At 32.7% G+C, this 7,607-nt stretch overlaps 1 protein-coding gene and 1 non-coding gene across 2 annotated transcripts in view; both read left to right on the top strand.

Annotated features, from left to right (window-relative positions):
- Nucleotides 1-5,513: 5,513 nt before the first annotated feature.
- LOC111424848 (protein Wnt-10a-like) overlaps nt 5,514-7,607 on the top strand; it is a 46,011-nt gene continuing 43,917 nt past the window's right edge. Inside the window, exon 1 of the mRNA XM_071196685.1 lies at nt 5,514-5,801. The gene's annotated coding sequence lies outside the window, so the exon portion shown is untranslated. The remainder of the gene's footprint in view (nt 5,802-7,607) is intronic.
- Nucleotides 7,445-7,516, top strand: TRNAM-CAU (transfer RNA methionine (anticodon CAU)). The gene has a single exon. It is a non-coding gene; the product is annotated as a tRNA-Met (tRNA).

Raw genomic sequence — 7,607 nt, 5'->3', positions numbered from 1 at the left:
TGTATTACAATCAGTAAGGTAAGCATCCTGTCGAAGGACTTCGTTAAAACTTTGAAAATTCAAAATAATTCTGTGAGATTGGGGCATTTAATTTTATTATTATATTCCTAATCTTCATAAAAAATCCTTTAAAATGAGTCCAAACTCGACATATTTAACTTTAATCGAGATACAATCACTTCCGGTTTGAAACGTCAACGTCAATTTTGACATATTTGTCATCTTCATTACAAAACCTTTAAAATGAGTCCAAAGATGACGCACTTATCTCAAAAAACAAAAAAGTTAGAATAAAAAACATTCAACCTGAAGTTAGCAACAATGAAGATAGCAATTTAATTTTTAAATATTAATACCAACCTTAATTTTTGATTTTTTTTAAATATATTTTGTGGCAAATATTAAGACATTTTATAAAAATTAAGAATATGTCAAAATGACATTGACATTTCATTTCGGAAGTTGCTTATATCTCGAGTAATATTGGAATTAAACGTTTCATGTTTCGACTCATTTTAAAGGATTTTTCACGATTAGAAATATGTCAAAATTGACGTTGACATTCTTAACCGGAAGTTAACTATAACTTCATTAATATTGAAGATAAATATGTCGTGCTTGTACTTATTTTAAAGGATTTTTAATGAAGATTACAAATATGTCAAAATTGAGGTTGACATTTTAAACCTGAAGTTAGTTATCATATAATAGAAGTTTATAACTGAACTTAATCTAGTGTTAGTCACTTTTTCGCACTTTCTTTTTATTTTTAACGTTTTTTACGGTCATTTCACGTTGATTAAAAAAAATCATCGATTTTTAAGCCACATGATGATTCTTGAATTTTTCCCAAGTTTCTTATTTAATTTTTAAATATTAATACCAACCTTAATTTTTTAGACATTTTATAAAAATTAAGAATATGTCAAAATGACATTGACATTTTATTTCGGAAGTTGCTTATATCTCGAGTAATATTGGAATTAAACGTGTCATGTTTGGACTCATTTTAAAGGATATTTCACGACGATTACAAATATGTCAAAATTGACGTTGACATTCTTAACCGGAAATTGACTATAACTTCATTAATATTGAAGATAAATATGTCGTGCTTGTACTCATTTTAAAGGATTTTTAACAAAGATTACAAATATGTCAAAATTGAGGTTGATATTTTAAACCTGAAGTTAGTTATCATATATTAGAAATTTTATAATTGAAGTTAATCTAGTGTTAGTCATTTTTCAGCACTTTCTTTTTATTTTTAATGAGTTTTTTGGCTTATTTTTGGGTCAGGAAACCAGTTAAAAAGTACAAAATCAAACTCTAGATAATTTTCTTCAAAAATTTTTACACGAAACATCATTTTGACTCTAGTATTTGTGATTAAATTTATGCCACGACTTACAGTAACACTCTGTATAATCGTAAAACGACTGACCAAGCGGATTTTGTGCTTGTGATGGCTGTTATCAGTGTTCTGTGATAAAAATAGATAGGTACCAAACAATTTTCAATAGTTTGAGCCTGTCTATTCTGAGAAATCATATTTTTAGAGAGATGAAAACGAAGATCTCGTTTTTCTCAACAATGTACTTTAATTCATAAATTACAACTTGATTTCTGTCTTCTATTTGGAAACCAGCCAATAGTAGGGTCCTGTTTTCTCTTAAATAATTCTTTTTTTTATAGTTAAATGTCAACCTAGTTTAATGTTTCTCCTAAATTTTCAGTTAATAGATTAAAATTTTTAAATATTTGTGTTAAAAAGTATTTACATTTATCAAAAATACTTATCCTGTCAACTATAACAAAGATATCTTTTATACGGTCCTGTGTGTACATTTAACAATCGATTCAAAAAGACCCCAACGATTCCGATTAGTTCTGGTACATAGTGTGTGAATCGTTTCAGCGAAAAAAGGCGAGAGATTTCAGACCTCACACACAATATACAATTTCATTAGAGGTAAACTGTTGAATTTAGCAACGGTCGTTCCGGTTGCGACCTTCTGCGGATGGTCAACCTCGCGCGACACGATTTCGCTAATGGGTGTGTCCGAGCACAAGCTTCGCGTGTTTAACCATCGCAAACTCCCGAAGAATTAACATCCTTCAGAGACCCTTACTCCTTCGAGCATTTCGGCGTTTCAAAAAAGGTACGCTATCGACCCTATCTCGTTACACCTAAATTTCGTTAGCAAATATTGAACCACTTTTGTTCTTTTACAAAAAAAAAGTCGTTAAAAAATTTTTTTTTAAATGGCTTAACTTGGAAGATGGTGTAAATTCTTTTCAAATCGACCGACTTGTGCATACAGTAAGGTGCTAAAGGATTTAGGGGGTGAAAATTGACCTTCTTTTGATAGCGAACTTGTTGGTTTATAAATGTAAATAAGATAATCGGCTTCGTTAAATAAAGACAGGTGTGGATATAATAGATTTTTTTGTTACAATTATGATTTTATAAGATGTAGTTTATAATCGTAGTTGAAAAGAATTAAAAAAAAATTATTAAAAATAAAAAATAACGATCATCGGGATAATTTCGCAACCGTGAGAACTGAAACTTCACCGATACGGTCCTCATTCCACTTGTCCAGCCTACAATGAGCCTCGGTGCTCTCGCACGCTGGAATCTGACAATTAGTTTGATGCGATACGACCGGTGAGGCGCAAGGAATCCCATATCGTTTACTTCAATGTTACAAAGAAACCAGTTGATAAAGTAACCAGTGGCGTAGGTTATCTTTTTAATCAAAAAGTTGCTTTTAGATTTTTTTATAATATCAGTAATCGTTGATAATCATTATAATCAATAACAAGCCGTTTTGAAAAACGCACTTTAGTCACGCTAGTTGTAGTTCAATAAAAATATACAACAACCTGGGGTTACATAACAACTGAAACTAGAGCTAACACTAGCAGTATAACTAACACTAGATCTAGAACTAGATACATTTGGGTTTAGCCGCACGTCTATCAAGACGGCTAAATCTGAATGATTCTAGTTCTAGGTCTTGTGTTAGTTCTAGTGATAGTGGTAGTGTTAAACTAGAACTTACAATAGACCGAGAACTAGAAACATTCGGGTTTAGCCGCACGTCTCTCAAAACGGCTAAACCCGAATGATTCTAGTTCTAGGTCTTGTGTTAGTTCTAATGGTAGTGGTAGTGTAAAACTAGAACTAACACTAGACCTAGAACACGTCTTTCAAGACGGCTAAACCAGAATGATTCTATTTGTAGGTATAGTGTTAGTTCTAGTAACAGTGCTAGTGTAAAACTATGTTGTATATTCTTATTGAACTAAAACTAGAACGAGAACTAGAAAAATTCGGGTTTAGTCGTGAAAAAAACTTTCAGTTGTCAATGTCAACTTTAATTTTATTATAATATTCGTAATCTTCATAAAATAACCTTTAAAGTGAGTCCAAACATGACACATTTCCCTAAAAAAAACAAAAAGTTCAAACTTTCAACCATTAATTTTGACATATTTGTCATCTTCATTAAAAAATCTTTAAAATGAGTCCAAAGATGACGCACTTATCTCAAAAAACAAAAAAGTTTGAATAAAAAACATTCAACCTGAAGTAAGCAACAATGAAGATAGCAATTTAATTTTTAAATATTAATACCAACCTTAATTTTTTAGACATTTTATAAAAATTAAGAATATGTCAAAATGACATTGACATTTCATTTCGGAAGTTGCTTATATCTCGAGTAATATTGGAATTAAACGTGTCATGTTTGGACTCATTTTAAAGGATATTTCACGACGATTACAAATATGTCAAAATTGACGTTGACAACGAATGATTCTATTTCTTGGTATAGTGTTAGTTCTAGTAACAGTGCTAGTGTAAAACTAGAACTAACACTACACCTAGCAATAGAAACATTCGAGTTTAGCCGCACGTCTTTCAAGACGGCTAAACCCGAATGATTCTATTTCTAGGTATAGTGTTAGTTCTAGTAACAGTGCTAGTGTAAAACTATGTTGTATATTCTTATTGAACTAAAACTAGAACAAGAACTAGAAAAATTCGGGTTTAGTCGTGAAAAAAACTTTCAGTTGTCAATGTCAACTTTAATTTTATTATAATATTCGTTATCTTCATAAAATAACCTTTAAAGTGAGTCCAAACATGACACATTTCCCTAAAAAAAACAAAAAGTTCGAACTTTCAACCATTAATTTTGACATATTTGTCATCTTCATTAAAAAGCCTTTAAAATGAGTCCAAAGATGACGCACTTATCTCAAAAAACAAAAAAGTTTGAATAAAAAACATTCAACCTGAAGTTAGCAACAATGAAGATAGCAATTTAATTCTTAAATATTAATACCAACCTTAATTTTTTAGACATTTTATAAAAATTAAGAATATGTCAAAATGACATTGACATTTCATTTCGGAAGTTGCTTATATCTCGAGTAATATTGGAATTAAACGTGTCATGTTTGGACTCATTTTAAAGGATATTTCACGACGATTACAAATATGTCAAAATTGACGTTGACAACGAATGATTCTATTTCTAGGTATAGTGTTAGTTCTAGTAACAGTGCTAGTGTAAAACTAGAACTAACACTACACCTAGAAATAGAAACATTCGAGTTTAGCCACACGTCTTTCAAGACGGCTAAATCCGAATGATTCTATTTCTAGGTATAGTGTTAGTTCTAGTGCTAATGTTAGTTGTAGTTGTTATTTAGCACCAAATTGTAGTATATTTATTGATAGTTATTTTATTATTTGTATATTTTAAATCTGCGTGTATCTGAGCTTATAATACAAACGAATTGATATAACGTTGTGTACGCCAATGAAGTCTCGACTCATCAGTGAAGAAAATTAATACAGCTCGACTGGTTATGAGTGCAATTAGTGTGACGAGGACTCGGCCGAGCCCTTCTTCGCGTGGCAGAATAATACTACCGGTCGGCTAATTAGCTATCAGCCACCGCTAACCATAAGCGATTAATATTAAGGGGAAAACCTTGAGCGCAGATTCGCGTAATTCGAATTATTTATAAAACGGGATTGCGTTCACATGTCAAAATGATGAGTATTGTTGAACGACATCTCGTCCTAATTAGTTATTATTTCCTTATTTCCTTTTTGATTCGAAAACCGCAATTAAAACCGCATAAATTTAAGCGATTTTAATTTAAAACGATCTCCGGGTGTTAACGACGAATGTAGTAAAAAAAAATTGATTCGAAATTAATTGGAAGGATTTGTAGTAACACGATTACTCGTAGTTATTTTATTTTTAATACAAGATAAAAACTCCCATCTCAAACATTAACATCATTAAATGTGTATTAGTATAAATTTATACACAAAAGTCTATTAATAAAAACGTTGATACTAATAAACTTGTTGTCAAGCTTCAAGAACATAAGTGACAAATAAACTCTTTCATCGCTACCGATATAAATAACACGTCCATCAAGAATACAATGTCCACAGTTAGTCCCTTGAGGGTACGTAAGCTCATCTTGAGAAAATTTTATAGACGCACGTGTAAGAAAAATCATATCAATCATCGTCGAGAATGAGAGAGTGTTGAAGCTTCTTCGGAGGAGGAGGATCGAGTTCATATAAAAATATCTTTCTCTTTCGGATTGGGTGTAATTGGGATAATTTACGATTATGTTAATGCGCTAGATAATGGTCGTGATGTGTGAAAAGAGCCCGAATTGCTTTAAACCTGTGAGAATTGGAGTTTGGAGAGTGTAATGCCTGTCATCATCGTCGAGTTTTAAGCGTTTCGCTTAATTAGGTAAGTGGTTAACGCGTACCCGTAAAATTTTATGTATACGAAACGCAGTGAGTAAGATTTTCTTCGAGTGGAATGCACTTATAATTATTATAATTACTCTCATCAGTATCATGGTATTACTATATTAAAACCAGATACTAATTTGTATTAGAACCTTGGTTATAAACACTTTATTAGACATTTTAAGAAATTATTACAAAATTTATTTGGTGAATAACAGTAAGTTGGTAAGTTCTTGGGGTAAGTTTATATACAAAACTAACACCAGACCTAGAACTAGAAAAATTCGACTTTAGCCGTGCATCTCTCAAGACGGCTAAACAAAAATGTTGACGAAAAATCCATGCATATCTGAGCTTATAATGCTTAACTGGTTAAGAGTTAAAACAGAAGTTATGATAGCAGAGCGTGGTTTCGATCCACGGTCCTCTGGGTTATGGGCTTACTTATTAAAAAAATTCGGTGATATTTTCAGACGCACTAAGAACTAACACTGGACCTAGAACTAGAAACATTCGAGTTTAGCCGCACGTCTCTCAAGACGGCTAAACCCGAATGATTCTAGTTCTAGGTCTAGTGTTAGTTCTAGTTTTACACTACCACTATCACTAGAACTAACACTATACCTAGAACTAGAATCATTCGGGTTTAGCCGTCTTGAGAGACGTGCGGCTAAACTTTATTTTTCCATCAACCCTGACCTATTACAAAACCTTATATAAACCACTCTTCGTGTATGTAAATCAAAAATAAATCGTCGACGTTAAGGTATCTCGCACAGTCTCGAAAACAATGGAGTACTTGTTAAGTTAATTATTCTAACTGCCTCTCAACAGTTCGACAATTATACTATCATAACACACGTAAACATTTCACGGGCATCATAAATATTCATCACCAGTTTTATATCCCCCTCTGTGATGCTACCAAACCTATCTCTTAGTGTTTGTCTTCGCGATGGGTGCATCATGTTTTGACAGCTCTGTGAACTGTGTCGTAAAATGAATGGTGATGAATGGTGAAAGTTGTGTTAAAAAAAAAGAATAATCTGTGAAAGCTTTATGAATAATTCCATACGGTTGATTTGTTATTTTACAACGTCGTTGAAACCACATTGAAATAGATAGAATTAAAAAAAAAATTATAGTGTTTGAGTTCATTTCTTTTTGTGAAGAAAACAATGAGTTGTTTGCGCAAAAGGTTTGAAGTAACTATTATTATGTGTTGAAGTGGTTATGAGTAGTTCACTCAACTGTCCACTCAAAAATAGGATTTCCCCGAAAGCCTAGGTAATTTGTCGGCGCGACACGTCTGTTTTCAAAGTAGCAAAGGGAATTGCCTAGACGGCGCTTATAAAAGGAAAAGAGTTGAACGGATCGCGTGCAGTAAAGTGGTCCATGGCCGAGAGGCCTACTCGTAACACGTATGGGAGTCAAGCGCAGGGACAGAAGAAGCTACTTAGAGCTTTTTATTCGCCACTCGACGGAAGCTCAACGATCGTCTACTACGAGAGAGAGAAGCGACAAAGGAAAGTGCCGACAACGTTGCTGCAAATGTTTAGCGATCTGAACTTTTCATTCATTATCGAATCGAATAAAAGAAAATATCACCGAATTTTTTTAATAAGGAAGCTATTTTTCATCAGCAGAGTGGCGCAGTGGAAGCGTGCTGGGCCCATAACCCAGAGGTCCGTGGATCGAAACCACGCTCTGCTATCATAACTTCTTTTTTAATAACTCTTTCTAACCATTTAAGCATTATAAGCTCAGATATGCACGGATTTTTCGTCAAATTTTTCTAGTTCTA

This window comes from Onthophagus taurus, chromosome 6, assembly GCF_036711975.1.
Source record: "Onthophagus taurus isolate NC chromosome 6, IU_Otau_3.0, whole genome shotgun sequence".
NCBI lineage: Eukaryota > Metazoa > Arthropoda > Insecta > Coleoptera > Scarabaeidae > Onthophagus > Onthophagus taurus.
This window is presented reverse-complemented; position numbering and strand designations above follow the sequence as displayed.